Genomic DNA, 18,176 nt, shown 5'->3' with positions numbered 1-18,176 from the left:
ATTCAAATTGCAAGTACTCGGATTATTGTAACTTACCGTAAATGGAATATTATGGAATTTTTTTTACCGACGGTGTAATAGATACTTCTTGGGTCACACTAGTACTTGCTTTGGGATGCATGTGGTCCGCAGGCCGCGGGTTGGACACTCCTGATGTAATGGATTAATGCGCCGCAGTTTGTAGATTCGCTACGAGGACCAGGTACTGTCTCTTCGCTCATTTTTGTAAGTAACATTAACAATCACTGTACAGTAAAACGCACACGGATCGACACAATATTCATAACGCCTGTTTATTGCTACGGCGCGCAATACTGTTACGTAGGTAAGGCTGGCAACAAGCGTAAACATTGCGGAGCGGCAGCAGACTTCCATCGATCACAGAGGGGACCGAGTAAAAGTGTGCGACCTAGTACATAAACTGTCGTAAGCTCTGAATGTCTGCTGTCATTGGCTGGCGGGAACACATCAGCAATCTTAATTTCAATAATTCGGAAGGTACCATACTGGCTTTTGTGGAATTCGTATAAATACGTCCGTAATACGAAAATATGCATTGCACAGGTCGCCGTGCACAAAGATCTTTCAAAAACGCGTTTCTGTTTCGTAAAATGCCGGGAAGTTCTATACTGATGTATAAAATCTTTAAATGATAAAGGACTGATAAATTTTACAGCTTTGAGGTGAAATTATATTGTCACATAAAACGGAAAACTATACTTTCACCCGGGATACAGTGTATCTCCATGCGGAGTACAGCGTATTTACTCCCAGGAAAAAATGAATTTTTAAGCGGGAAATCTGGAATTTTTTTCTTGTCCATTCATACACCCTGGAAAACATACTTGACCCCTTAGCAACGAATAATCCCGAGCAAATAGGAACCATCATGAAACTTTCTGGCAGACTAAAACAGTATGCTGGACCGAGACTCGAACTCGGGACCTTTGCCTTTCGCGGGCAAGTGCTCTACCGACTGAGCTGCCCAAGCACGACTCGTGACCCGTCCTCACAGCTTTAATTCCGCCAGTACCTCGTCTCCTACCTTTCAAGGTCCCGAGTTAGAGTCTCGGTCCGGCATACACTTCTAGTCTGGCAGGAAGTTTCTTACCAACGCACACTCCGCTACAAAGTGAAAATTTCATTGAGGGACCATCATGACTGATGCAGGGTTTACTGAGCCCACGTTCGTTGCAGCGAGACTGAATATCGTAACATCCATATCCACCGAAAGAATAAACGCAAAATACATCTATTTAAGAAGTGTAGAATAACTCGCTTAATGCATACCTAAGAGATAGTCCTCAATTCTTCCGAACTAATAATGTAAGCCTAGACCAGATGTGGCTTTAATTCGAAGAAATGGTATAGACAGCAGAGCAGAGACTTGTACCAAATTAATTAAGAAGAGACGGAACTGACACCCCTCCTTCCATGGTACACACAACAGTTCAGAACACTGTTGCAGCAACAGATTAAAAAGCATGCCAAATTTAAAAGAACGCAAAACCCCCAAGATTAGAGACCATTTACAGAAGCTCGAAATTCAGCGCGAACTTCGATTTTAGATGCTTTTAATGTTTTCCATAAAGCAAGCCTGTCCCGAAATCCGGCAGAAAACAGACATTCTGGTGGCATGTAATGTATACCAGTGACAGAGCAATCACTACCTTCAATGCGCGGCAGCGTTGGGGATTTTATCGGTGACAGTGCCACTAAATCGGAGTTCTTAAACACGATTTCCCGGAGTTATCTCACCAAAGACGAGGAAGTACACTGTTGGTTAAAAATTTTCGATTACTTATCACAATTATTGGTTTGTGGTTAAAACAGGGATTTCGTTATGAATATTCTGTCATGTCCCCATTCTGATAATAAAAAAGTATAAACATGTAAAGGCTAAGCGCCTCTGTTGTGTATTTGACTGGTTGTTCGCCTAGAAGGACACCGATGAGTATCCACAACACAGGCGTGCCTTTACCTAAACAGTTCCATTTGAATAGGCGTCAATCCTTTAGCTGTCTGTGTGGCAATCAGTTCGCATTAGTTTCCAGTACATCGTGTGCATGTAGCAATGTTTTTGTATACCCTATCAGGTTTATACCGTGTTATCCCTTAATGGGACGGAAGCAGGAAATTGGAATTGAAAACCGTGTTGGAATTGTAGTTCTACACCAAGAAGGCTATTCCAGCAAGACAGTAGCAATGAAAGTTGGCGTAGCCCAATCTACAGCAGTGGGTACACCAACGTAAAACCTGGAGTGTGCAGCAATGGTTCAAGGTGTTATTCACAGACGAAAATAAATTTGAAGTATTTGGGGGCCATTATCGAATGTCTGTTGAGTTAATGGAGAAAACGTAGTGTCATTGTGCGACACCAACGATGAAGCATATTGGAGGGTCAGTCATGGTGTCGGGATGTTTTGTTAGTCGTAGGTCGGTTCTGCACCAAGATAATGATTCCAAACACGCTTCTTAATATTGTGCAGAGGGTTTGTCAACAGAAAAGATAAATGTGGGGACTGAAAAATCCGATTTAGCTAAGTCATTCACTTGATATAAATCCCAATGAACTCTTGCGTGATGAACTTTACAGGGAGGTCATAAAACCTAGATCATCTAATGTTGAAGGTCTGTGGAATAGTTTATCAACACCTTGGGTTGCAAAAACATTACAAAATCGTATCTTCAGAATAAGAGTTCGTGCAGCTGTGCCGAGGGCAAACGATGGATACGTCGAAGAGGCTAAAATGTAAACCATATTATATTTTATATATGAGAGAGAATACATATTTTGTTAGCGTGTTTAGTTTGTACTATGTATTTGTACATTTAAACGAAATATACAGCTTCATTCATGAGTGATCGAAAACTTTTGACCGGTAGTGTAAATATTACAGAATTAGAATCAAGCAAACCTGCCAACATGAGTAACCCAGAAGTAGGTATCGTCGGAGTAGCGAAGCAGCTTAAATCACTTAATAAATACGAAGCTTACAGATTAGATTGTATACTAGTTAGATTCCTTTCAGAGTATGCTCATACAATAGCTCGATACTAAGCAGTCAGATCGAACCGCTCGCAAGTTGAAACATCCGTACGAAAATATTGAGATATTGAACAGGTCACACAAATACTCAAGAACAAATATAGAAGTAATCCGCTACTTACACGCGCGCACCACTAACGTCGATTTACTGTTGGATTTTGGAGCATATGCTTTGTTCAAACGTTGTGGATTACCTCGAAGAAAAATGTTCTAGACATCTAGTCAGCACGGATTCAGAAAATATTTACATACATACTCCTCACGCCACTGCACGGTGCGTGGCGGATGGTACCCTGTAATACTCTCAAAGCGAGGGAAAACGACTGTCTATAAGTCTCCGTATGAGCCTTAATTTCTCATATCTTCGTGGTCCTTTAAATGTATGTGGGCGGCAGTAGAAGCGTTCGGCAGTCAGCTTCAAATGCCGGGTCTCTAAATTTTCTCAATAGTGTTCTTCGAAAAGATCTTTGCCTTCCCTCTGGGTATTCCCATTAGAGTTCACGAAGCATGTCCATAACACTTGCATGTTATTCGAACTTACCGGTAACAATTCTAGCAGCCCGCCTCTGAATTGCTTCGATGTCTTCCTTTAATTCGATCTGGTACAGCAGTACTCAAAAATCGGTCGCACTAGATGTCTATATGTTGTCTTCTTTATAGATGAACCACGCCTTCCCAGAATTTCCCCAATAAATCGAAGTCGACCATTCGCCTTTTTACCACATTCCTCAAAGTCTAGTTCCATTTCATATCACTTCGCAACGTTACGCCCAAATATTTAAACGATGTGCCTGTGTCAAGCCGGACACTACTAATGCTGTATCCGAACATTATGGGAATGTTTTTGCTAGTCATCAGCATTAACTTACTTTCCTGCATTTAAAGCTAGCTGCCATTCGTCACACCAACTAGAAATTTTGTCTAATCCATCTTGTATCTTGCTACAGTCACTCAATTTCGACACCTTCCCTTAGACTACAGCATCATCAGCAAACAACCGCAGATTGCTTTCTGCCCACCCTGTTAACCAGATCATCTGTGTATACAGAAAATAATAGCGGTCCTATCGCACTGCCTTGGGGCACTTAGGACGGTATCTTTGTCTGTGATTAACAAAGACAACATACTGGGTTATTCACTTAGTTCCCAGATATGTGAGTGGCTCGAAGACTGTGTCAAATGCTTTTCAGAAGTCGAGAAATACGGGATCTACCTGTTGCCCTGCGTCCATAGTTCGCGGTATATCATGTTAGGAAAGGGCAAGCTGAGTGTCGCACGAGCAATACTCTCTAAAACCATGTTTATTCGTGGACATACGCTTCTCGGTCTCAAGAATATTAATATTCGAACAGAGAAAATGTTCCAGGATTCTGCATCAAACTGATGTTCGGGATATTGATCTGTAATTTTGCGAGTCTGTTTGTTTCCCCTCTTACATACAGGAGTCGCCTTCACTTCTTTTTACAGTCGCATTGGGTTTTGCGCTGGACGAGAGATCAGCAATAAATGCAAGCTAGGTAAGGAGCCAGAAACCGAATTTGGGGTTCTATTCGGACCTGGCGACTAATTTGCTTTCAACTCTATCAGTTGCTTCTCTACGCCAGGGATGCTTATTACTATGTGGTTCATACGGAAGTCTGTTCGATGGTCAAACGACGGTGTGTTTGTAAGATTCTCCTGCGTTCCGATTTCTTGAACGTGAAATTTAAAACTTCGGCTTCCGGTTTGCGGTCTTGGACTGCCACAACAGACTGGTGTGTACACACACACACACTCTCTCTCTCTCTCTCTCTCTCTCTCTCTCTCTCTCTCTCTTTTGAATCTCTACTGACCTTTGCCTGTCGTCATTTGCGCCTTCTGAGTGCAACAACCTCTTCTTCCCCCAGCATTTTCCGTCGATGTGCAACACAGCTTTTTATTCCCACGAATTAATGAGTGCTTCGACAGGGGATCTCAGATTGATTACATATTTCTAGATTTGCAAAAAGTCTTTGCTACAGTCCCTCACAAGCAGCTTCGAATCAAATTGCTTGCGTGGAGTGTTTTCTCAGTTGTAAGACTGGATTCATGACATGCTTTCAAAAAGGTCACAGTTCGCAGTAATTGTCTGAGAAAGTCGTCAAGTAAAACCGAAGTGATGTCTGACGTTCCCCAAGAAAGTGTTACAGGCACTCTATTATTTCTAAACTATATAAATGATTTAGGAAACACTCTGATGAGCCATGTTAGGTTTTTGCAGATGATGCTGTCTTTCACCGTCTAGTAAAGTCATCAGAAGATCAAAATCAGTTGCAAACTGATCAGGGCAAGATATGTGCGTTGTGCGAAAAGTGGCAATTGATCCTAAATAATGAAAATTGTGTGGTCATCCACATGAGTACTAAAACGAATCTGTGAAATTTCTGCTACAAGATCAATTACACGAATCTAAAGGCCGTCAATTCATCTAAGTGCCTAAGAATTACAATTACGAACAACTTCAATTTGAACGATCACATAACTGTTGTGGGGAAGGCAAACCAAAGTCCTCGTCTTATTAGCAGAACACTTAAAAAGATGCAACAAGTTTGCCTAAACACACTGCCTACACTACGCTTGCCCTTCTTGAGCTAGGGTAATGCTGTCTTGTATGGAATTTTTACCAGCTAGGATTGATGGAGGACTTCGAAGAAGTTCAAAGAAGAGCCGCTCTTTATATACTGTCACGGAATAGGGGAGAGTTTCACGGATATGATATGCGAGTTGGGGTGACAGTCATTGAAGAAAGGCATTTTTAGGTGCGGTGAGATCTTTTTGACGAAAGATCACTCTCCAACATTCTCCTCCGAATGCGGAAACATTTTGTTGACGCGCACCTACACAGAGATAAATAATAATCCTAATAAAATAGGAGAAACCAGAGCTTGAACGGAGAAATTTAAGTGTTCGTTTACCCGCACGCTATTACAGATGAAATAATCGACAAATACTGTGGTGTGAAGGTGGTTCAGGGAACCCTCTGGCAGGCACATAATTGTGAACTGCAGAACAGTCATGTCGATGAAGAGGCTACTGCTAGGCATTTTCCTTTGGTGAGAGAAATGCGAAGAGGTTCACTCAGCCTGAGAAACAATGGCTCCCAGGTGTGTGAAGCTGGAACCCCATGCCCACCATACAGTTTCCCAACGACACGACATGGGAGAGAATGACACAGTGGTCGCTATGTTGCTGGCGACAAATGACGCCATTAATAGTTGTTACCAAAAAATTTCCGTTTTGTGAAATTTTGAAAAAATCCTGAATCATTCAAATACTGTTCTCCACTACATTGTCAAAATGAAACTGACATTAAACCTTTTAAGTGTTGGCTTTCGCCATGTCACTGAAGTTTCAAAACTGGGAAGGCAAATATGATGGGCTTACGTAATAGCTTCGTGAGTTGCCAGTTTGCTGTGTAAAGTATAGATTGGCCCCAGCAAACATAACCTGCTGTTACGCTTATACTGCACGCACAAGTTTGCGTGTTATTCTGGTGAGTTAGCGGTAGGAGACTGTGCTCGTCAACATCTTCCTATGTAAACGGTGGGTGCCAGTCGCCTACGTGCTTGTGGAATCTGTGTAACCCACATCTTCTCCATTTAATACGGTTTGAGTCCAAGATGGAACGTCTACCCTTGCTACTGATTTACAACTGCCTTTAGACAATTGCTGTTTTGGCACAGCATGGGCACATTAGCCAGTAGCTTCGAGAGAAGTTGTTTGCACTTATTATCTGTCTTTGTGAGACGTGTTAAGTGCGGTCTCCATTCATTATCGTAGGTCGCTGGAATAACGAAAATGGTTCAAATGGCTCTGAGCACTATGGGACTTAACTGCTGTGGTCATCAGTCCCCTATAACTTAGAACAACTTAAACCTAACGAACCTAAGGACATCACACACATCCATGCCCGAGGCAGTATTCGAACCTGCGACCGTAGCGGTTGTGCGGTTTGACTGTAGCGCCTAGAACCGCTCGGTCACCCCGGCCGGCGCTGGAATAACGAATCGTGTCTTTGTGGCTGGAAAATGGCGTAGCTTCATCCAATGTGCAGGACGGGGAGCAGAGGAAGTATACAGAACTAGAAATCTACCTCAGTGACTTCAATCTTTCGTTGAACTATGGAACACGTTTTCTGGCAAAAGGAAGGTCGGAAGATCAGAATTTAACGTCCCGTCGACATCAAGGTCATTAGAGACGGAGCACATATTCCGAATATTTCAAAGTTGCGGAAGGAAATCGGCCCCGTCCTTTCGCAGGAACCACCCGGGCGTTTGCCTGGAACGATTTAGGGAAATTACGGAACACCTAGATATCCTCACTCGGTATATTTTGTGGAAAGCGAACAACTGTGGGAATAATATCGTTTCCGCGAGCACCTATCTTTTGAAACATAGTATCTCTGTTCGTGAATCATGTTCACAGCATGTTCATTGACTTCATATGAGCGTCAGTACAGCCCTGCACTGTTTCTAGTTGACAATATTTGGCCATTCGGAGTGCCTGATCACATACGTGTTTGGATTTAAGACTTCTTCGCAAACAGAACTCAGCACGTTGTTGTTATGATGCGTCGTCAGAGGGGGGAAAGGAGTGTCTGGCGTATGGCAGTGTGGTGTGTCGGGCCTATACTGTTAGATATATACGAGGGTCACTCCAAAAGAAATGCACACTATTTTTGTAAAAAATAGCTACAGGGAGAGACAGGTCATGTACAACAGCCAAGAGGGAATAATAAGAGTGAACGACCAAGGACGAAGTGCTCGTATTAAAAAGGGTGTAAGACAAGGATGTATTCTTTCGCCCCTACTGTTCAATTTGTACATCGAGGAAGCAGTGAGGGAGGGAAATAAAATAAAGGAGTGGAATTAAAATTCAAGGTGAAAGGATATCAATGGTACGATTCGCTGATGACATTGCTATCCTGAGTGAAAACGAAGAAGAATTACATGATCTGCTGAACGGAATGAACAGTCCAGTGAGTACAGAGAGTAAATCGAAGAAAGACGAAGGTAATGAGAAGTGGTAGAAATGAGAACAGCGAGAAACTTATCAGGATCGCTAGTCACGAAGTAGATGAAGTTTAGGAATTCTGCTACCTAGGTAGTAAACTAACGAGTGACGGACGGAGCAAGGAGGACATCAAAAGCAGACTAGCAATGGCAAAAAAGGGCATTCCTGGCCAAGAGAAGTCTACTAATATCAAATATCGACCTTAATTTGAGGAAGAAATTTCTGAGAATGTACGTCTGACGTACAGCATTGTATCGTAGTGAAACATGGACTGTGGGAAAACTGGAACAGAAGAGAATCGAGGCATTTGAGATATGGTGCTACAGACGAATGTTGAAAATTAAATGAACTGAGAGGGTAAGGAATGAGGTTCTGTGCAGAATCGGAAAGCAATATGTGGAAAACACTGATATGGGGAAGGGACAGGATGATAAGAAGACATCTGTTAAGACATGGGTACTAGAGGGAGCTGTAAAAAAAGGATGATGACCCAAATATATATATATATATATATATATATATATATATATATATATATATATATATATATATATATATATATAGTTGTCCGGAACGCCAAGATTGATTTGAATGGCACAATGCTTTACCCGGGGAGATCTTATTTGAGGTGGTATGGCCTTGCTTTCCCCATGCCTTCGAAATGACAGCTTTACTTACATAGGGATTTGCTGTTTTATGTGAACTGCGAACCACGGTGCTATTTGGCATGTTACACTTAAAAAAGAATTACTGGAGGTGAAAGAAGCTGCAAGCGACACAATAAAATTCAAAGACTGAATCCCGGACCGTTCGATTTTTTGCGTAATCATTTAGCACCAGAATTCTACGACAGACCGGGCCTTACTACTCCCGTGGAAATAGCAGTCGTCTGCCCCTCTTCTATCCACGTAGAATGCGTCGTTGCAGGGGAGATCATCTGTAAACAAAACCTATTGTGGGGTTATCTGTGATGGATATTAACTATAAACTGATTTTCTTAGATATTAAGAAAATAAAAATGCAAACGTGTGAACACGGATAAATATAACATGAAAAATCAGTGGAGGCGAAGGATTCGTGTTTAAACTTACACAATGTTTGCAATGTAAAAGACCGGTGTCAGTTTGATGTAATACAAGTAATCTCAGTACCAAACGTGGTTGATTCGAATTGCCATACAGCATATACAGGGTGGTTACGCGGTGATTAACTTTCAGAGATGGAGGAGGGAAATGTATCAATTTGTGGTAAGGGGGCCGTAGTCCAGAAACGACAGAGTCGAAAGGTATAAGCGAAAGTCTATTAAAGTTCCGCCTTAGCCTCCTACAGCATTCCAACTAAGGGCACGAACTTCCGAACCCCATCAGGACGTACAGAATTCACGCTGAACTCCCCAATCCGTTCAAATAATTTCTCCTCTTCCTGGACTAGTAATGGCGCGCATAACTAAATATTCGATACCGAAAAGCCAAAGTCTGCGGTACAGTAATTATGGATTCCGTTTATCATTGCATCAGTATTACATTGAAAATATGCGCACAGTAGCGCAAATATCGACGGTATGTAGTTTGTATCTTTTTGGCAATCAAACCTGTTAGTCATGTACGGTAATTGCTGTTAACAGTAATGCCCACTTAACTCTTCGGTATTGAGCTTGCATTCAGTACTATTCAGTTCTGTCTGTGGTCCGTGTTAGTTCTGCGTTAAGAGTGATACACAGCGGTACGTATAGGTTTACTGATCAATAAGTGGCCCATGTGCACCTCGTATATGGGTTCACTAAATGAAATGAAAGAGGTACACGAAGTCGTTATGTTATAAAGCAGATGCCAGACTGAGGTTCATTGGAAGAATGCTAAGGAAATGCAATCCGGAAACAAAGGAAGTAGGTTACAGTACGCTTGTTCGCCCACTGCTTGAATACTGCTCAGCAGTGTGGGATCCGTACCAGATAGGGTTGATAGAGAAGATCCAACGGAGAGCAGCGCGCTTCGCTACAGGATCATTTAGTAATCGCGAAAGCGTTACGGAGATGATAGATAAACTCCAGTGGAAGACTGCAGGAGAGACGCTCAGTAGCTCGGTACGGGCTTTTGTTAAAGTTTCGAGAATATACCTTCACCGAAGAGTCAAGCAGTATATTGCTCCCTCCTACGTATATCTCGCGAAGAGACCATGAGGATAAAATCGGAGAGATTAGAGCCCACACAGAAGCATACCGACAATCCTTCTTTCCACGAACAATACGAGACTGGAATAGAAGGGAGAACCGATAGAGGTACTCAGGGTACCCTCCGCCACACAGCGTCAGGTGGCTTGCGGAGTATGGATGTAGATGTAGATGTAGAGACAGTTATTTTTTTTTTCCTTCGCTCCATATGTGAACAAAATATTACGTAGAATCCTTAGCGCTGGTGCGAATTACTAGAGAATGGCGTAAGGATGTAGACGCAGAATGGTCTGCACTTTAAGATATTTGTCCGTGAGAGGAATCCTCTGAGGATGAGCGCTCTGTTTGTAGTTGTAGAAAGGAATAATCTCATTTTGCACCTGTATTGGGATGTGCATAAGCATTAAGGCTGTAAACTCCACACATGTGCTGGCGCTAATTTCAAACTGCATTTCTAAGACCAGCGCAGGTTATTCGAAGATGGTCTGTGTGTCTAGCCCGCACACAGGAAAGTAACCACAGTAACCTTGTTACTGAGTGAAATGCGATTCGTTAGTGAAGAGATGAGCCGTGCATGGATCTGCAGTCCGGTGGCCATGCTGAGATGTGGCTTGTCGCCTCGTGCAGACATATGGGCGCATTACGCCATGATGTCACCCTTGCGGTGTCTGCAGCCGGGGCTGGCTGTAGTTGCGTCGAGGAGGCTCTGTTATGGTATCAGTAGTTTTATTCATCCGTGGCTCGCTTTTACAAGGATGCCAGTATTCGACATGTTGCGATATTACAGTTTAAGTACAAAAAAAATCACATATACAGTCGTTTACGTACTTACATGTCTAGTTTCACACGGGTGTAACAAGTAGTCTGCCGTGGTCTTTAGTGTAGGGACCAACCCATCGCATTCGGGAGGACGACGGTTCAGTCCCGCGTCCGGCCATCCTGATTTAGGTTTTCCGTGATTTCCCTAAATCGCTCCAGGCAAATGCCGGGATGGTTCCTTGAAAGGGCACGGGCGACCTCCTTCCCCGTCCATCCCTAAACCGATGACCTCGCAGTTTGGTCTCTTCACCCAAAACAACCCAACCCTTCATTTACTTGAAGTAATATTCGGAAACGACGGAAAACTTAAATCAGGGTCGCCGGATGGGAATTAGAGCCTCCGTCTTCCCGAACCCAAGGCCAGTCCGTTTAAAACGGCTCAACCACATTCGGTTTGACCCTACTTCATAGTACTGTTGGGTGTATACATTATTTCAAAGAAGTTATTTCATAATATTGAAAGCTAGGCGCCCCCCTTTCTCTCTCTCTCTCTCTCTCTCTCTCTCTCTCTCTCTCTCTCTCTCTCTCGTGTGTGTTTCCAGTTCTTCTTTTTATCTAAGGTAATAGCTTGAGACACATCGGTTCACTCAAAGACGATGTTTTTTAATCCAAAATTCGGCAGTTGGTGTCATATGTGGTGTTAATTCAAGAAGCACACCTTGGGCTCATATGAGTTGGAAATTCTTACACTGACATTGATTTAGTACTTACTTAATTGACAACGGCATTTGTTTGTATGTTTACTGTTGTGTACTGCCGCTACAGGTTCTACTACAGTTGAGCTCAACTGCTGTAAAAGTATGGAAATTTCGCCAATAGTTAGCGCTTACGTGGTAGTTTACTTCTGTGCCAGTTCAGATACAACCCTGTTGTCGGTATTTCACCGAACTGTTCCATTGGGCCGGCTGAAATGGGCGTGCGGTTCTAGGCGCTACGGTCGCAGGTTCGAATCCTGCCTCGGGCATGGATGTGTGTGATGTCCTTAGGTTAGTTAGGTTTAAGTAGTTCTAAGTTCTAGGGGACTGATGACCTTAGAAGTTAAGTCGCATAGTGCTCGGAGCCATTTTTTAGTGCCATTGGCCTTATGTCCAAATGATTTCGTTTATACGGGGGAGGGGGGGGGGGGGTGGTGTCCAGAGACAGAGCTACAGAACTCTGGTCCGTGTCGACATCATTTCTGTCCGTGCCACATGTCGTCAGGGACAGCTTGGCCCGAAACAAGAACAACAGATGGCATTTCAGGGTATCGAGAGCCAACAGGGTCTCTTCATTTCAGATGAAGCTGTGTGCAGTATGGCGTAGACATTTTTATCTTCGGCGTCCTGTGGGCACTGTGGCAGACATTATGGAAGCAGAATTTTTACATGTGCAATATTATGGGAAGAATTTATCACCAAATGGAATAGTATATTTTTTCACTGGTGTTGATTTTGTGAACAAGGGCAGGGGAAATAAAACTCAATACGTGAGTGCTCGTGTTGCTTGGTTTCGGCTTCTGGAACATTCAACTATTGTAAAGAATCTCCGAAAACGTTTTTGTAATTTGTAGCAGTCAGTGTATTGAACACTTGTCTTGACGAATAGCGTTGCTTGCTAAAATTAAGTGTATGTTTTGCCCTTAAATGATCATTTAGGAGGGTGTTAAACGTAAAGTAAGGAAATTATTGTACAAATCCCAGGTCAGACAACATAACCTTAATGTCCATTATCCATTTCGCTCAAGATTCATTATCACTTGCTGTGTGATGCGATGTTTGTCTTGATCGCTGAAGTTGTGAAAGTGTTGGTAACGATTCAGTCACAGCTAAATATTTGTGACAAGCAAGAATATAAATGTCATGTTCAAGCTGTACTCTTAGGTTCCTGGTAACCACACCCTCGGAAATTGCGATGTATTACGAATAACTGCAAAGTAGTCTTAAGAAGCTAGAATATAAATGTCATTGCTGGTCGTTTCACTTGCAGGAGTTTCATCAATCGTTTTTCAACGAGACCGAAATTACAGTATCGAAGTAACTTTTTGTAAATACTGCTACTACTACATAACATCGAATATTGCAGAATAGTATTCTGTTTCGTGAATAAGAAAGAACCAGTACCTGTTACAAATGCGAAAATGAAAAAAGAAAAATGTTAACATACAGCAGGGCGCGAACCTACATTCTGACACCACAACCGTATGTCTAACAGAAGACCGCGCCGTTTACATACGACGATCTGCATTAGTATCGTTTACTTAAGATCTCCTAAAGACTTTTTACTGCTAGTGCATCGTTAACTGACATTTAATTGTAACAAATCGTACTAAGTGACGTTTGTGATAAAAGTTCAATGTGACATTGCCTTGAAACTGCATACGGTCATTACATGCAAGTTAAAATACACATACAACAAAAGACGATGAAATCTAATTTGGATTCTCCAAAGTAGCAAGCGGGGTACACCACGTGACGTGACCCAAACGCCGTGAAATGCTATTGGGTATTCTGGTTTCGGGCCGTACTGTACTGTTCAAAGTAGTATTGAGTGACAGTACTTCGTAACCTGCAACAGTAAAATTTCAGTTTCTGCTATGTAAAACAATTTAAAAGTTTGTTACCTCTTCTTTCATAGAAATAAAGTTGAAAGTTTTTTAGGTGTTGCCTGCGCTGTGAAAGAAGTGTTTGTGCGAGATTGCTTACATCCGCTTCCAGCACCCATCCGCGTTGAAGTGTGATCTGTACGCGAATTTGTCGTTACTTTGTCAGCGGAGTCTTCCTATCCTTAATACGTCGTTGAAAATCCAAACGATTGTATTTCAAAAGTAGGTTGTGGAGGATGAAGTAATTTCTGTGGAAGACTTGATTTTTGCAGTTGACTGTGCGTTTATTAAAAATTCACTACTGCAGTTTCAACCTTTTGGTCATTTTCAAGTGGGTAACAGCTGCACACAGTTTACACACTGGTTAAACATACCACTAACAGAATATATACATGTCTTACAATGGAGCCATTGATTAGAACAGACGAAAAATTACTTACGTGCTTTTGTAAGCACAGAAGTAGTAATCAGTAAAAGGAATAAAAGTTGGGTCAGCCTCTAATGCTCGCGTCAGCCTCAAGTCACATACACCATCCAAATAAAGTACAAAATGCGTCAATATGTTACGAGGACGCATCGTAAAACGCAAATACATGCAGCACTTTTCACTAAATTAACCGTTATCTGACAGACTGGATAAGAACACGTGAAAACTCCTGCTTGCTGCGCATGTCTGTACTGAACGGCGTACCGTTAAAAAACAAGCGGAAACAAGTTCCATCGAATTTATGCCATCCACAAAGACTACACTTGAGACACACGCTGGCGTAAGCCAAAAAGAGTGCAGTAAACATCCTGGTGCTCTTCGAACCACGCACGTACAGAGCTGTGTCACGCTTTGCATTGCCTTGCCGTGGAAAAACAAAGTGCACGTGGGGGTGGACGTGATCCCCAAGGATAGATAGGTACTTGTGATGATCCATTACGCTTTCCAGAATGACGAAACCACGCTGGGTATGTCACTAAAACATTCCCCGGACCATAACACGCCGACGGATTGTTGCAGGATGTTTGCTTTCAGACGTATCAGCCATCTGTCTGATGATGGAACGTAAAACGTGATTGATCTGAAGACTGTCTGTCGCCTCTCAGTAGACGTCCAGTTGCGATATTGGCGTGCAAATTCCAGCCTCTGTTCATCACAGCAGTCAAGACAGGTGCGGAACCAGGCGCCTGCTGCGGAGGCTCATACACAGACAGCAACGTTCGCTGAAAGGTCGTTGAGGAGACACATTTGATAGCGCCTTAGTTCCTCTGGGCGGTCAGCTGCTATTCGCCCGTACAAATCTCCGCAGCCGTTGGTCACCCCTGTCATTTATGGCCGTGGTGCACCACAGTTGCACGGTACCTGTTTTGCATAGCGTCATTTTTCATTGCACTGTTTACTTCAACCAAAGCGGCAAGGGAACAATTTACATACATAGCCGTTTCGGAAATTCTTCTACCCTTGGCCCGAAAAGCAGTGATCAAGCCCTTTGGGACGTCAGATAAAAAAATTGGCTCTGAGCACTATGGGACTCAACTGCTGAGGTCATTAGTCCCCTAGAACTTAGAACTAGTTAAACCTAACTAACCTAAGGACATCACAAACATCCATGCCCGAGGCAGGATTCGAACCTGCGACCGTAGCGGTCTTGCGGTTCCAGACTGCAGCGCCTTTAACCGCACGGCGGACGTCAGATAAATCGCTCCCTTTTCGCATTACGACAATGACTATACTACTATCCTTCAGCCCCGCCCTCTCGCCCAAAACGCTGTATACAGGGTGTTACAAAAAGGTACGGCCAAACTTTCAGGAAACATTCCTCACACACAAATAAAGAAAAGATGTTATGTGGACATGTGTCCGGAAACGCTTAATTTCCATGTTAGAGCTCATTTTAGTTTCGTCAGTATGTACTGTACTACCTCGATTCACCGCCAGTTGGCCCAATTGAAGGAAGATAATGTTGACGTCGGTGCTTGTGTTGACATGCGACTCATTGCTCTACAGTACTAGCATCAAGCACATCAGTACGTAGCATAAACGGGTTACCGTTCATCACGAACGTGGTTTTGCAGTCAGTGCAATGTTTACAAATGCGGAGTTGGCAGATGCCCGTTTGATGTATGGATTAGCACGGGGCAATAGCCGTGGCGCGGTACGTTTGTATCGAGACAGATTTCCAGAACGAAGGTGTCCTGACAGGAAGACGTTCGAAGCAATTGATCGGCGTCTTAGGGAGTACGGAACATTCCAGCCTATGACTCGCGACTGGGGAAGACCTAGAACGACTAGGACACCTGCAATGGACGAGGCAATTCTTCGCGCAGTTGACGATAACCCTAATGTGAGCGTCAGAGAAGTTACTGCTGTACAAGGTAACGTTGACCACGTCACTGTATGGAGAGTGCTATGGGAGAACCAGTTGTTTCCGTACCATGTACAGTGTGTGTAGGCACTATCAGCAGCTGATTGGCCTCCACGGGTACACTTCTGCAAATGGTTCATCCAACAATGTGTCAATCCTCATTTCAGTGCAAATGTTCTCTTTACGGATGAGGCTTCATTCCAACGTGATCAAATTGTACATTTTCACAATCAACATGTGCGGGCTGACGAGAATCCGCACGCAATTGTGCAATCGCGTCATCAACACAGATTTTCTGTGAACGTTTGGGCAGGCATTGTTGGTGATGTCTTGATTGGGCCCCATGTTCTTCCACGTACGCTCAATGAAGCACGTTACGATTTCATGTGGGATACTCTACCTGTGCTGCTAGAACATGTGCCTTTACCAGTACAACACATGTGGTTCATGCACGATGAAGCTCCTGCACATTTCAGTCGAAGTGTTTGTACGCTTCTCAACAACAGATTCGGTGACTGATGGATTGGTAGAGGCGGACCAATTCCATGGCCTCCATGCTCTCCTGACCTCAACCCTCTTGACTTTCATTTGTGGGGGCATTTGAAAGCTCTTGTCTACGCAACCCCGGTACCAAATGTAGAGACTCTTCGTGCTCGTATTGTGGATGGCTGTGATACAATACGCCATTCTCCAGGGCTGCATCAGCGCATCAGGGATTCCATGCGACGGAGGGTGGATGCATGTGTCCTCGCTAACGGAGGACATTTTGAACATTTCCTGTAACAAAGTGTTTGAAGTCACGCTGGTAAGTTCTGTTGCTGTGTGTTTCCATTCCATGATTAATGTGATTTGAAGAGAAGTAATAAAATGAGCTCTAACATGGAAAGTAAGCATTTCCGGATACATGTCCACATAACGTATTTTCTTTCTTTGTGTGTGAGGAATGTTTCCCGAAAGTTTGGCCGTACCTTTTTGTAACACCCTGTATATCAGTGGATGTACCTGCAAAATTGTCATTGTCGACACATCGTTCAGGAGGAAGGACGTCATAAACATTGAGATGCATGAAAAACTTGCTTTCGCTTAAATGTCAAACCTTTTTAAAAAAAAATTATTGCTTAAATGAATAATTTAAAATATTCAACTCATTTGTAACGTAATCACATTTGTATTTTTGTATGTGTGTTTCACTCATGTCATAACATACGTTTTACAGATCATCTGAACATACTGTACAAGAGACATGCCAATTTTTGCCTTATGATATACATAGTTGTATAGAACTGTTTTTATCAGAACATGTTTATGTTGAACACACTAATATTGTCAAATTGTTTTTCTTGTGATGTTCCAGTACTTCATGTCTAAATTTTCCAGACAGCTGTTTTATGCATGCAGTATTACACACAACACTACATTAAATAGTTGCCTGGTTCAAGTGATCATCTCATCATTCATAAATTCCTCGGTTGAGTTGTAGCACTTTTCCACCAGGTGTCATGTAGTTTTCACTTCAGTGACCCTATCTCCATGCTCTGTACATCTATAGTCCTTTGAGTATATTGTAGACTTTCATTTCCATGTACAGTACGTAAAATTCTATTAACAGACACTGTTGGTAGAGTTTTCAGAGATATTTTGGTTACATGAAACTCTTCCTGTTTGTCAGATAAGACTTCAGCCACTGCAGAGTATTTTGTCTAATGCCATATCTGTCTGGTGTATGAAGCAGCATGGAGTGATTCCCTGACTCGAATGGTTTCGTAAGGTTGTAGGAGACACCTGGCACTTCATTGCTTTTTGTCCAGTAATGAGCTGGTGGTTTTTTAAGAGTAACATTGTGTTTCAAGAAAAAAATTTTATCTGGACTGCAGCTATTTTTTCAGATACTTTCGATGACACTGGGGGGATAGGATGCTAATTTTCTGTACTTTCCCTTTATTCTTTTTCGTGCAGTGGTTTTACATCTGCATACCTAAATGCATTAGGGAAGTTGGCTTGCACAAATGACCAAATGATTATTTAGATCGAAGGTGTGCTATTCCAGCATATACAAATTTAATTACTTTTTTTGGTATTTGATCCCACTCTCAAGTGTGTGTGTGTTTGTTTTTTAAGGAAAAAATTGATTTTTGGGGGGGGGGGGATTTTATTAAATATTAGAAGGGGGTCAGT

General features: G+C 42.7%; 1 protein-coding gene across 2 annotated transcripts in view; it reads left to right on the top strand.

Moving 5' to 3' along the window:
* Positions 1 to 18,176, top strand: part of LOC126248823 (mitochondrial glutamate carrier 1-like) — a 199,389-nt gene that overhangs the window by 102,048 nt on the left and 79,165 nt on the right. The window lies entirely within an intron of this gene.

Source organism: Schistocerca nitens, chromosome 3, assembly GCF_023898315.1.
Source record: "Schistocerca nitens isolate TAMUIC-IGC-003100 chromosome 3, iqSchNite1.1, whole genome shotgun sequence".
NCBI classification, from domain to species: domain Eukaryota; kingdom Metazoa; phylum Arthropoda; class Insecta; order Orthoptera; family Acrididae; genus Schistocerca; species Schistocerca nitens.
Note: the sequence above shows the minus strand (reverse complement) of the source record. Positions and strands in the feature narration are given on the sequence as shown.